The 14,214-nt window shown below is 39.0% G+C and overlaps 1 protein-coding gene and 1 pseudogene across 5 annotated transcripts in view; both read left to right on the forward strand.

Annotated features, from left to right (window-relative positions):
- The window catches only part of ACSL1 (acyl-CoA synthetase long chain family member 1), a 275,902-nt gene that overhangs the window by 4,807 nt on the left and 256,881 nt on the right, over positions 1–14,214 (forward strand). Inside the window, exon 2 of one of the 4 annotated variants that reach the window (XM_081521831.1) lies at positions 7,827–7,930. The exons of the other annotated variants lie outside the window; for them this stretch is intronic. The gene's annotated coding sequence lies outside the window, so the exon portion shown is untranslated. The remainder of the gene's footprint in view (positions 1–7,826; positions 7,931–14,214) is intronic. 4 annotated transcript variants of the gene reach the window in all.
- On the forward strand, positions 475–1,735 carry LOC145516516 (mitochondrial intermembrane space import and assembly protein 40 pseudogene; annotated as a pseudogene). Its single transcript, XR_014061437.1, has one exon. The product of XR_014061437.1 is annotated as a mitochondrial intermembrane space import and assembly protein 40 pseudogene (transcript).

Genomic DNA, 14,214 nt, shown 5'->3' on the forward strand with positions numbered 1-14,214 from the left:
ACCCTGAGGACAGAATAAACTTATTGGGTGACAGATAATTTTTTTAAACACACCAAATCTGTGCTAAAATGCAATCTTTGGGCTATCCCTCAGATAAGAGAATGGCTACCTACTCCAGTATTCTGGCCTGGAGAACTCCATGGACAATATAGTCCCTGGGGTCACAAAGAGTCAGATGTGACTAAGCGACTTTCACCTTCATACTTTCGTGAGTAAGGGGTATCTTTGGGTACTGAAGAATGAAAGCTCTCTTGAATAAAGTCCAAGATGAACTGTCTTTATTTCAAAATCTGCTTATACAGTATATTGGTAGAAGTTTAGGTTTGGATGTATTGATATTGTCATAATCTGTCATATAGTAACCTTTAAGAGAAACTTATATGTTAAAAGTATGGACAGACCTTCTTCTGCTAGAGAAAGTGTACAATTTAGAAAAGAATTGTAGAGAGAGAAATGACAGCCCTGCTTAAGCAGAAAGAAGAACAACATGGTAAGCTTTGGGGCTCCAGAGCCAGTGAGCAGGCCTCAAGTTAAAGCTCTACCAGGGACACGTGAAGCCTCCACCGCTGCATCATGGCCTACTGTCTGCGAGAAGAGAAGGATAGAATCATATTTGTGACCAAAGAAGACCATGAAACTCGAAGCAACATGCAGCTGGTTGCTGACAACCCCAAACATCCATACGAGGAGCGTGAACTGGTTCTGCCAAACGGAGACATCAACCGAAACTGCCCGTGCCTTGAGGGGATGGACAGAGGCCCATGCAGGGAGCCGTTGAAGGCAGCCTTTTCCTGCTTCCACTACAGCAAGGAGGATGTCAGGGGGTCAGACTGTGCAGACCAGTTCTGGGCCATGCAGGAATGCATGCAGAAGTATCCAGCCCTCTCTCCCCAGGAGGAGGTGGAAGAAGAGGAGAAGCCAGCAGATCACTTACAAGAAGCAGCTGCCTCTGAGGCCAGTGCAGCCAAAGAGGAGAGGGTAGAGCTAATGATGGCCCTGGGCACTGGACTCCAGCCTCCTTCAGAGCCCAGGCTAGCCTTTCAAAGAAAGTGTCTTTCCCTCCGTTGTTCTATGCACTGTAATGTGCAAAATTAGTTATTGTGCTAATCAGAGGTCTTGGCCCCTTCCCGTATACACTGAAAAACGGGGTTGTAGGTGTGTGTGTCTCACATGAGCCTATCAGCGAATGTAGCTGCTGCTTTTGAATTCTCTTCTTGGATTGTCCTGAATTTTGCCACTTTGAAATAATGGGCTGAATAATCTCAGCAACCAGAAATCATTATCGGGAAGTGTCTCTTGTGAGTGATCTTACTTATTTTGATTCTTTGTATTCCTTTTAGTAGATTTTATACCCACTTGGAAAGTGAAATAGAATCAAAATGTTTTCTCTTAAAGATGCTGGAGTGAGCCATTCCTTGTAGCAGAGGCAGGCCTGTCAGATCCTGAGTATTTGAGGAAACACTGTGTTTCATTGCCAGTTCCTTCTGGTTTTCAGTTTTGTATTGAGCTCCAGGTTTTCTGCAGTTGTAAAGCAGAGCTTTGGACCCTCTGAGTGAATCCCTTTGTGAATGAAAAGAAAGGCTGGTTTTTGCTGTTCTTGTTACTCCAAAAGCTCTGGCTGGGTCCATGTACACACTGGCTTTATCTCAGCCTGTGCAGATGGAATTCTCCTGAGAGGTGGGGCCCTAATCATTACCAGAGTAGGAGCTGAGAGAGGAAATGGTGTCAGTTAAAAGGAAAATATGATTTTTAAAAAAAATGCTCTACCAGATACTAGCAATTTAAGGTTTGTCTGTATGATGGAGATGATCCATACCTCATAGTGTTGTTGTAAGGATTAAATAAATTAATAACTTCAGTTCAGTTCGGTTAAGTCGCTCAGTTGTGTCCAGTTCTTTGCAACCCTATGAATCGCAGCACGCCAGGCCTGCCTGTCTGTCACCAACTCCTGGAGTTTACTCAAACTCATGTCCATAGAGTCAGTGATGCCATCCAACCATCTCATCCTCTGTTGTCCTCTTCTTCCTCCTACCTTCACTCTTTCCCAGCATCAGGGTCTTTTCAAATGAGTCAGCTCTTCACATCAGGTGGCCAAAGTATTGGAGTTCAAGCTTCAACATCAGTCCTTCCAATGAACATTCAGGACTGATCTCCTTTAGGATGGACTGGTTGGATCTCCTTGCAGTCCAAGGGACTCTCAAGACTCTTCTCCAATACCACACTTCAAAAGCATCAATTCTTTTGAGCTCAGCTTTCTTTACCGTCCAACGCTCACATCCATACATGACTACTGGAAAAACCATAGCCTTGACTAGATGGACCTTTGCTGACAAAGTAATGTCTCTGCTTTTTAATATGCTGTCTAGGTTGGTCATAACTTTCCTTCCAAGGAGTAAGCGTCTTTTAATTTCATGGCTGCAGTCACCATCTGCAGTGATTTTGGAGCCCAGAAAAATAAAGTCAGCCACTGTTTTCCCATTTATTTGCCATGAAGTGGTGGGACAAGATGCCATGATCTTTGTTTTCTGAATGTTGAGCTTTAATCTAACTTTTTCACTCTCCTCTTTCACTTTCATCAAGAGGCTCTTTAGTTCTTCTTCACTTTCTGCCATAAGTGTGGTGTCGTCGGCATATCTGAGGTTATTGATATTTCTCCCGGCAATCTTGATTCCAGCTTGTGCTTCCTCCAGCCCAGCGTTTCTCGTGATGTACTCTGCATATAAGTTAAATAAGCAGGGTGACAATATACAGCCTTGACGTATTCCTTTTCCTATTTGGAACCAGTCTGTTGTCCCATGTCCAGTTCTAACTGTTGCTTCCTGACCTGCATACAGATTTCTCAGGAGGCAGGTCAGGTGGTCTGGTATTCCCATCTCTTTCAGAATTAATACATGCAGTGTGTCTAACATGTAGTAAACAGTCAATCAATCTTGACTGTTATTACAGTCTGAGAATTTAAGTTACTTAAATAGTTGCCTGTAGAGGAAGAATGAGAGAGGAGCTAAAAGCAGTGGCTGGATGGTTTTGTTTGAGGGTTTCTTCTAAATTCTAAATCCATGTGGCCTCATGTCCATTTTCCTTGTCACACTACCCCTGATGTAACTCCCTCACTTCTCTCACCTGTATGCCCTCGCAGTGTTCTCTTATCCTAGTGTTCCTTTGGGCTCCTCATTCCCTTCTCATTCCAAACTCTCATTCCTCCCTTTCTTATAAAATCCTCCCACTGTGCCTGTCAGAACAACCAGTCCACAGGGAATAATCTACATCCTCAACCTCTTAAAAATGTTACAGTCTAATTTACCAAAATGTGTTCCCCCACCAAGGAGACTCCTTCCTCGGAAGCCTTTCAATAGGACGCTGCTCATTGTCCTCACTGCTCTTTTGTCCTCTCTAGACGTCTCACTGACTCCACCAGGACAATGTTGGGGACAATAATAATACTTAATTGATAGTTGTAGGAACTGTATGGGGACAATGCATGCCAGATGCTTAGCACAGTGCCAAGAATTTATTAAATTCTAAGTAAATAGTAGTTTTTAATCCTTGTGTCTGTTTGCCTCTCCTCACTGTGTGTCATCATCCAAAATAGCTACAACTATGAAATCATACTGTTATTAGCTTATTCCTGGCTAATATCTTCTATTTGTTCTAGTCCTTTGACCCTTCTGCTTTCCCCCAAGCCTATTGCTATCCACTGGTTCCCATTTCCATCTCTAAGCTGGAACACCAGTTAGATTTTATTCTTTCACATGATGTTCATTTTCTTGTCAATACTACAAAGTCTCTTGCTTTGCTGCTTTCATTCACATCTATCTGGTAGATTTCCAGACCCAGGTGGTTTTACCTGTTCATCTTGTCTTCAGGTGTCTCAAGATTGCTGGGGAAAATCACAGTGCTGAGTCGATTTCTGTCACTATAAATTCAGTGTCACCAACCTCGCCTGCACTGTCAACACTTCGTCACTCCCTTCTGTGCTCTCTTACTCAACTCTGTAACCCATTCTCCACTGTGCTTATTTCAGACCTTTTCAAATTTTCTTCAAAACACATACCCTCTCACCTTCTTTCCCTACCTCATTTTCAGTAAATAATCTTGTGCTTACTTCACAGTAAAAAGGGAAGAAAAAGGTAAGCTGATATTTAAAAGCTTATAGACCCATTATTTCCTTATCTCCTCTGTCTTCCTGTATTGTTGATCTTTCTTTCACTGATCTATCAGTAATTCCCTGTCTTCTCTTGGATGTATCAGTGTCAAAACTCAGTATGTCTGAAACTCAACTTGTGATCCTCACTTGTACCATCACAACCTGTTCCTCTTCCAGTGCTCCTTTGTCTCAGTTAATGACACCTCCAGCTACCTAGTTACCCAGCCAGAAACCTAGGAATTGTCCTTGACTACTTCTCCCTCACTTTCTGCATCAAACCAAAAAATTGGGTCTTGTGTATTTTACTTCCAAAATATCCTAAATCTGTTGCTTCTCTCATCTGTACTTTTAATGTCTTGATCAAGGCACCATTTTCTTTAACCTGGACTGTTTCAAAAGACTCCTTCTCAAGTTTCTATTTGGCTTAAGTATTACTCCCTTTCAAATCCCTCTACATGCAGATACAGTACTTTTAAAATCACAAGTTTGATGGTCACTACATGTTTTAATCCTTTAATGATATATTAGGGTTCACCCAGAGCAACAGAACCAGTAGGAGATAATATTAAGATTTATTGTAAGGAATTGGTGGGTTGAGGCCAGCTGGACAAGTTCAGACTGTTATAAAGTACAGGGTGGAATTTTCAGGTATAGCCTGAAGCTACTGTCTATAAGCAGAATTTCTTCTTCAAAGACTTGGTTCTGCTTCTGTGGCCTTCAACTGAATCAAGCCCACTCAGATTGTCTAGAGTGATCTCCCTTATTTAAATCAAATGATTATGAACTTTAATCTCATTTGCAAAATACCTTCACAGCCTAATCTAGCAACACCTAGGCTATGTTTGAGTGAATAACTGGGGACTATTAGCCTTGCCACATTGACACATCAAAAAGACCATCACAAAAGGCTTCCTGTGCTAGTCAGATAAACCCCGTATCTCTTGAGAATACCTGCTCGTAATGCCTGTCCATCCTGGCATTCATCTTTCTGGCCAGGTCTGGTTTCGCTGCCCTCCCTTACTGGAACTCTAGGGTTTAGTAAAATTGAGATCCTTTCATTTCCAGAATGTGCCTATTCTCTACCTAAAATGCTCCTTCTCTCTGGTTTTCTACTTTACCTAGCTAACTCTCAGCTCATCCATTCTTTAGGAACCTCTCCTCACCTTTAGTCTGAATTAGGACACGTTGTTCAAAGCTCCCTTAATATCCTGTATTTCTTTTATCATAACATTCATCACATTTTATTGCAGTTTCTTGTTTATTGTCTGTCTTCTTTGCTACAGAGTAAAATATCTTATCTCTGTATTCCCAGCATTTAACAGAAGTGCCTAACATATAGTAGGCGGTTCCTAAATATTTGTTGAATAACTAGAAGAATGAATAAATATGGCTTTATTATTTTATTAGAAGTCTGGTTAAATTTATGAATATAAGATATTCATCCACAATTAGAAGTGTAAAATGTATTCCAAATCAAACATATCTGACTTTAATTTTTCACTATTATCAGTCATCCAGATACCTTCTGTTAGACTGAGTAAAAGAAGGATAGTTTCTAAAAGTTCCTCTTTTTATGAGTACACATGCCTGGAGAATCCCAGGGACAGCGGAGCCTGGTGGGCTGCCGTCTATGGGATCGCACAGAGTCGGACACGACTGAAGCGACGCAGCAGCAGCAGCATACCCTTATAAGAGACATGAGGTATTCATTTGTTCATTTATTCCATTTTTATTGAGTACTTTCCAGTCATTGTTACAGGTTCTAAGGATGCCATGGTGAGCAAGACGAATAAGGTACTTTTTCATGTAGCTTACATAAAAAGTGGAGACAAAAGACAGTAACCAAGTAGTAAACCAATAAGCTAATTTTAGGCAGTGATAAAGAAAGTAATAAAAACTGTGTAATATGGCAGTGACTGGGACACAGAGGTGGGATTGAAGTTGAATGTTAGGGAAAGCCTCATTTTACCCATCAATAAGATGAAGGTAGTGTAACTGTTAATACATTTCCTATTAAAGTGAGTATGTACATATTATGTATATGTATATTTGTTAGTTCAGTTTTAAAAGTAAACTTTTCTTTCTATGGATATAGAAACTGAGCCTCAGGGAATTAAGTAAATCAGCTGAGGTTGCATACAGCTACTAAGGGTAGAGCTGGAATTCAGCTGTTGGCCCAGTTAATCTGAAACCCATGCTGTCTCCACTGTGTCATACCACCATCCAGAAGGAAGGCTTCATAGGGAAAAGGACTGCTTGTGTCACTGTTAGGTTTAAGTAATCTATTCTAATATTTTTTGAGGATTTTTAAAACCTGTATACTCTATCAATAAAAATACATGATACGCAATATTTATATATGATGCTTTCTGTTTTTCAGGGCTCTTTTGTTTTCATTATCTTATTATCCTGTGACCACTACTAATTAAGATAAAGAGTACATGTAGATCATTTGAGAGTTGAGAAAACTGAAATATGAAATTTAAGTGATTTTTCCATGATTACACAGCTCTTTAACAGTGGATGTAGACTAGACTCAGTTCTCTTGATTTTTAGTCTGGTATTGTCTGGTATTTTTTTTCCAGTATGTCTATGAAAAGCTTATTTTCAATTACTGAATTTAAGAGGTTAAGTATTGAGTTTAAGTCCAAATCAAACCTGAGAATTAATTTTAATTTCTCAGGCAAAGTGCCAAAGGTTTGCTCATTAATACTGGCAGCTTCACTGTTAAGAAACAAAAAAGAAAAGAGAATAAGATAAAAAATGTTATGTATCTCATTAAATACTTGAGTCTATCCTTTTTTTTCTAATTTTATGCAAGTGAAAAAAGGACACCCAACTGAAAAGTCTCTGAGATGCTATTCAAATTCAAGTACTTCTGAAATACAAGTATGTGATAACTTATTATCTGCAGCCTATGAGAAAGCCATTCTTGCTTGTTGCATTATTCTTGATGACATATATGTTTTGTTTTATAATTATTAAGGGATTAATAATAAAAATGGGAAAAAAACTTTTCATGTTTTTGCCAAAAGAGACTATATTCCCCTCTTTTCCAAAAGTCAGCTGGGCCTTATCAGCTTTGCAAAATGATGAATGAATGCCTTGTTCATTATTATTGCTTAAGTCATTCTTATTTATGCCAGTAATTCAAGGATTATGTTTTGATTGTTCTTGAGAGATGAAAACACTTTCTTGAGGATGAATAAACACTACCACTTTTAAAATATGTATATGCAAAATGTCTTTAAAGCCATTATGAAATGCTTTGCAAAAGCATTAGGAAGCTGTTTTTCGAAAGGCACTTTTTTTCCCCCTACCTTCTCTTTCATGCTAAGCAGTCCAGTTGAAAGGCCTTTCATAGTTAACTTGTTTAAGCAATACCAGTATTTTAGTGTAATGAATAACTTCTTATAGAAGACAATCACACACAATTCAATGTGCCGGTATTTCTATTTCTGTGCACCACCAATGCAGGGATTCTGTGGTAGACTGTCTTTCTTTGAGAAAGCTGAAGCGATCAAAACCCTGATTAACCTCTGATATTCACGTGGTGCTCTTGATCTTGAGGACTGCCGCAGTAACAAAGCGTTAATGGCAGCCATATGCTTAGGGTATTGTGGGTATGGGTGACCCAGATGTGAACTTGGGGGTGACTGATGCTAGCAGCTATTTGTTTCAGGTTTGGTGTGGAGATTACTGATGAAGAGTTTGAGTTGCTGCTTGACAGAATCCCCCTTGATGAAGATGGAAATGTCAGATCCCTCCAGTTCATGGCCATGTTTGGTTTGTGATACTCCTCTTTCACATTTTATAATTCCTTAGTAGTTTTCTATTCTTGACATATTTAACTCAGAGAATGGACCCCCAAAAGTATTAAGATTATTTAAAAATTTTCTTGATGGATTTGTATCTCATTTATTAATATTTTGCAAGTGAAAAAGTTTTTCAAAATAATGATGTTAACAAAAAAAGAATCTTTTAACATTGGTTCATGGCAATTCATTTAAAAATACTTAATGCCTCAACATCTGAAAAATGGACATTGAGAAGGGATAGTGTGACTCAGATGACTAAGAAAGAGGAATGTAAACTGTGGAGTTGAGAAGAGACTTGTAAGTGGCAAAAGTCAAGTCCTGGAGAGGGACTTTCTCAAATTGCACTAAAGAGCCTCCCACCCCCTGCACTGACTGACCTTTTGCCCCCTCTCTTGCCTCCCAAATATTGTCCATTTACAAGACTTCTTACCACTTCCTTCCAGTGGGGTCCAGCTTGGATAGTAAAGTACAAGGCTATTATCAGTGATTGTGTTAAAAGCAGAACAAGGATGCTTTCTAAAATATTCCCAGTCTTGGAACTTCTCTGGTCCAGTGATTAAGACTTCATCTTCCAATGCAGGGGATGTTGTAGCCAAAAAATCAAAACAAAACAGAAGTACTATTGTAACAAATTCAATGAAGACTTTTTAAATGGCCCACATAAAAAAAAAATTCTTTAGAAAAGTAAAATAAAATATGCCCAGTCTAAATTCCCTATCTTGGAACCCAAGGTTTTACTGTTTTCTAAAATCTTTTATTTCACAAAGTAGTTGAAGGCTGAAGTATTAAAAATCCTGATTAGTATTGACCATTATTTCTCAAATACCATAGGGAAGTTGCAATCCCAGGCATTTGCCATTTTTGGCTGAGATCACTGAAAGGTGGTCTTCTTCTTCCTAAAGATAATTCTTTTCTCCAAGGCAGTTTCAGGAAATAACTATCTTCACCCCATACATCTCCTACACTGTCCTCCAAATCACAAAACTATACTCTTTAACCATGAAACCCATTCGTCATTTCCTGTTAGCTCTTGATAGCAGAATAGACTTGATTTCACTTGAAGGGCATAACGAGACACATCCCTCCAAAATTCTTTCGCATCATACCTATCATAGGGCCTTAAATTTTCACCTTTAAGGGATCCAGTTCTTGAAGTCAGAAAGTACTGATCTGCAGAAGAAGCTGTTAAGATACTAATATCTCTGAGAGAGGTGATACTTTGTCAGTTTTTAATGTTTAGCATTTCCCAAAGTGTATCAGGGGAACACTAGTTGCATAGGATGGTCAAAGCTCTTACCCTTAGAAAGGTTCTCATGGCCAAATGAGTTTGAGAAACTTATTAAATGAAGTTTCTAACTAAAGTTAAATGAATTTGTTTCCTGAAAGAAAGGCTTCATATAACTCTTAATATTGCTAGTGAGTGTGATGAATCTCCAAGAGAGAAAAAAACAGATCCTAAGACAAGTCGTTTATGTCAGTGATGAGCTTAGGAAATAATAGTAAGGTATCAGGGAAGTGAGACAGGGAAGGGAAGAAAGCCCATATAGGATTCTTTAATGAGCACGTTATTGGTGTGAGTGTCTGGGACTTTGTCCCGCCAAGGACCTCGGGGAAACTGTATAGAACTGCCTCAGAGCTGTGCCAGTTTAGGACTAGCAAACTGGAGTAGGTCACCATCAACTACCACCTGCCATTGCTTGAGGCCTACTTTTGGTAGCATAAATACCCTGGCTCCACCCAGATTCTGGCAGACCTTGTTGCCTATCAGAGAATAGCCTCAGGCTGAGTCCTAGGTGCTTTGCAGTAAAAAGCCCTCAGTGTCAAAGGGCACCGGGCTGGGATCTAAAGGCATCTGCTACAATGGGATTTTAGTATACAGCATTTCCCAAACAAACTTGACCTTCTTTCAAGGAGCATCTTAGAGGCTAGTTTTTCACATAGCATAATTTGGGAGAGCTACCTTAGTTGGATAAGTTAATCTGCTAAGTAGTCTTTACCTTAGAAAGTTAAGATCAGGTGCCTGAGAAAATGAATTGAAGAAGGCAGAGTGTTTTAAAAAGTCCAGAGCCTATAGAGAAAGACTCAAGCAGGGTTCTCCCGGGGGGTTCCTGAACACGCAGAGGCCAAAGGAATGGTGGGAGCTGGCGAAGCAGTGAAGTAGAAGGGTAATAAAGATATAGCTGATGTCAACCTGGCCTATTCCCTTCACTTTTAAGTGGATCAGTCAGTTTAGTCACTCAGTTGTGTCTGACTCTTTTCAACCCCATGGACTGCAGCACACCAGGCTTCCCTGTCCATCACCAGCTCCCGGAGCTTGCTCAAACTCATGTCCATCAAATTGGTAATGCCATCCAAATATCTCATACTCTGTCGTTCCCTTCTCCTCCTGCCTTGAATCTTTCCCAGCATCAGAGTCTTTTCAAATGAGTCAGTTCTTTGCATCAGATGGCCAAAGTATTGGAGTTTCAGCTTCAGCATCAGTCTTTCCAATGAATATTCAGGACTGATTTCCTTTAGGATGGACTGGTTGGATCTCCTTGCAGTCCAAGGGACTCTCAAGAGTCTTCTCCAACACGACAGTTAAGAAGCATCAATTCTTCGGCATTCAGCTTTCTTTTATTATAGTCCAGCTCTCACATCCATACACGACTACTGGAAAAACCATAGCCTTGACTGGACGGACCTTTGTTGGCAAAGTAATGTCTCTGCTTTTTAATATGCAATCTAGGTTGGTTATAACTTCTCTTTCAAGGAAAAGTGTCTTTTAATTTCATGGCAGCAGTCACCTTCTGCAATGATTTTGGAGCCCCCCAAAATAAAGTCTGTCACTGTTTCCATTGTTTCCCCATCTATTTGCCATGAAGTGATGGGACCAGATGCTATGATCTTAGTTTTTTGAATATTGAGTTTTAAGCCAGCTTTTTCACTCTCCTCTTTCACTTTCATCAAGAGGCTCTTTAGTTCTTCTTCGCTTTCTGCCATAAGAGTGATGTCATCTGTGTATCTGAGGTTATTGATATTTCTCCTGCCAGTCTTGATTCCAGCTTGTGTTTCATCCAGCCTGGCATTTTGCAAGATGTACTCTGCATATAAGTTAAATAAGCAAGGTGACAACATATAGTCTTGACATACTCCTTTCCCAATCTGGAACCAGTCTGATGTTCCATCTCCAGTTCTAATTGTTGCTTCTTGACCTGCATACAGATTTCTCAGGAGGCAGGTAAGGTTGTCTGGTATTCCCATCTCTATCAGAATTTTCCACAGTTCGTTGTGATCTACACAGTCAAAGGCCTTGGCGTAATCAATAAAGCAGAAGTAGATGTTTTTCTGAAATTCTCTTGCTTTTTCTATGATCCAGTAGATATTGGCTATTTGATATCTGGTTCCTCTGCCTTTTCTAAATCCAGCTTAAACATCGGGAAGTTCACAGTTCATGTACTGTTGAAGCCTCACTTGGAGAATTTTGAGCATTACTTTACTAGTGTGTGAGATGAGTGCATTTGTGTGGTAGTTTGAGCATTCTTTGGCTTTGCCTTTCTTTGGAATTGGAATGAAAACTGACCTTTTCCAGTCCTGTGGCCACTGCTGAGTTTTCTGAATTTTTAGCTGACATATTGAGTGTAGCACTTTCACAGCATCATCTTTTAGGATTTGAAATAGCTGAAATTCCAGCTGTAACTGGAATTCCATCACCTCCACTAGCTTTGTTTGCAATGATGCTTCCTAAGGCCCACTTGACTTCTCATTCCAGGATGTCTGGCTCTAGGCAAGTGATCACACCATCATGATTATCTGGGACATGAAGATCTTTTTTGTATAGTTTTTCTGTGTATTCTTGCCACCTCTTCTTAATATTCTACTTCTGTTAGGTCCATGCCATTTCTGTCCTTTATTGTGCCCATCTTTGCACGAAAAGTTCCCTTGGTATGTCTAATTTTCTTGAAGAGATCTCTAGTCTTTCCTATTTTATTGTTTGCCTCATTTCTTTGAATTAATCACTGAGGAATACTTTCTTATCTCTCCTTGCTGTTCTTCGGAACTCTGCATTCAAATGGATGTATCTTTCCTTTTCTCCTTTGCCTTCTCTTATTTTCTCAGCTATTTGTGACCATTTGTAACCAGACAAGCATTCTGCCTTTTTGCATTTCTTTTTCTTGGGGATGGTCTTTTTTTTTTTTTAATTAGTTTATTTTCTATTTTTTAACTTTACAATATTGTATTTGTTTTGCCATACATTAACATGAATCCACCATGGGTGTACATGTTTTCCCCCTCCAGAACCCCCTTGGGGATGGTCTTGATCACTGCCTCCTGTATAATGTCACGAACCTCCGTCCATAGATCTTCAGGGACTCTATCAGATCTAATCCCTTAAATCTGTTTCTCACCTCCACTGTATATTTAGGGGTTTGATTTAGGTCATACCTGAATGGTCTAGTGGTTTTCCCTACTTTCTTCAATTTAAGTCTGAATTTGACAATAAGGAGTTCATGATCTGAGCCACAGTCAGCTCCTGGTCTTGTCTTTGCTGACTGTATAAAGCTTCTGCTTCTTTGGCTGCAAAGAATATAATCAATCTGATTTCGATATTGACCATCTGGTGATGCCCATGTGTAGAGTCTTCTCTTGTGTTGTTGGAAGAGGGTGTTTGCTATGACCAGTGCGTTCTCTTGGCAGAACTCTATTAGCCTTTGCCCTGCTTCATTCTGTATTCCAAGGCCAAATTTGTGTGTTACTCCAGGTATCTCTTGACTTCCTATTTTTGCATTCCAGTCCCTTATGATGAAAAGGACATTTTTTTGGGGTGTTAGTTCTAGAAGGTCTTGTAGGTCTTCATAGAACCATTCATCTTCAGCTTCTTGAGCACTACTAGTTGGGGCATAGGCTTGGATTACTGTAATATTGAATGGTTTGCTTTGGATACGAACAGAGTGGATAAGTGTTAATGACAGGAGTCAGCCGTCTTAATTGTTTATATTCTTTTTTTTTATTGGAGGATAATTGCTTTACAGTGTTGTGTGCTGTTCTACTGTACAACATTGCAAATCAGTCATAACTATATATATATATATATATATATATATATATATTGCCTCCCTCTTGAGCCTCTCCCCCACCCCTAGTTCTTTATGTTCTTAAAGATACCAAGTAGCAGACTGTAGCTTCATTATTGATATCAACAAACGCTTCTACTGATCTGGTATTTGGCATTCCTTATCTCATTATTATTCCCATCTCACATATGAGAAAACAGATGTGTAGAAAGATTAAGTAATTTTCCCAGATTATTAACTAGTGTTTATAACATGCCCCACTTCATGCAAAGAGCTATGCATGCATTATTTCATGTAATGGTACAGACCATTTTTCTAAATCCCGCTTAAATTCACTGATTGCTTGCCAACTGTCTGCTTCATCTGCCAGACAGGATGATCATATTTATTTCTTGATGTTGTTGGATAAGGGTCCCTGAACTAGGTTTCAGGAGACTTGGGTGACAGGAACATTCATTTGAACTTTCATTTAATAACTCTGTGACATTGGTCAAGTCTTTACTGTCCCCTTGCTGTGGTTTTCTTATCTGTAAAATGAAAAGTTTAGATCAGAAGGTATCCAAAGTCCTTTCTAGATCTAAAGTTCTGCCTGAAACAGTTTAATTATTTTTTTCTTCTTAATCATATTTATTCAAAAATTCCTTATATTATATATAAAATATACACACATAGATTTCAATTTTTAAAAAGACTTTTTAGATAATCTTCATGTGTTCCCATGTAGTGGTCTGGGGTACTTGTTCTAAATTTTTTTTCCTCTTAATATAAACACCCCCAAAACTGCATTTAAATTTGAAAGAAGATGAGGATGAAGCAGTTTATATTCTTATAAATATTAATGGAGATTTGAAGGGGTTATTTAATATACTGAAATGATGCTTTAGTAGAAATGTGTTTTCCTGGCAAATACAAAGAACTAACAAAACATAAGACTGAAATAGAAATATTTTAAAATCACCAAATTAAAATCAATACCATAAACATGTGTTGAATATTTTCTCTGTTTTCAGTCAGTCAAGCACTCCTGAATGGGGAAAACAAATATTTCTTTAAAAAAATTATTTCCTTACTAATTTTGTCATAAAGTTGGCATGCAATTGAGAAGTTAATTTTTTTTAATGTTTTCATATGTGGGGGAAAGGAACAGAGCTGTCAATAATGTAGGAGAATGTAGAACTGTAGAAAACAGTATATAGAA

This window comes from Giraffa tippelskirchi, chromosome 8, assembly GCF_054371585.1.
Source record: "Giraffa tippelskirchi isolate mGirTip1 chromosome 8, T2T-mGirTip1v1.2.pri, whole genome shotgun sequence".
Taxonomy (NCBI): domain Eukaryota; kingdom Metazoa; phylum Chordata; class Mammalia; order Artiodactyla; family Giraffidae; genus Giraffa; species Giraffa tippelskirchi.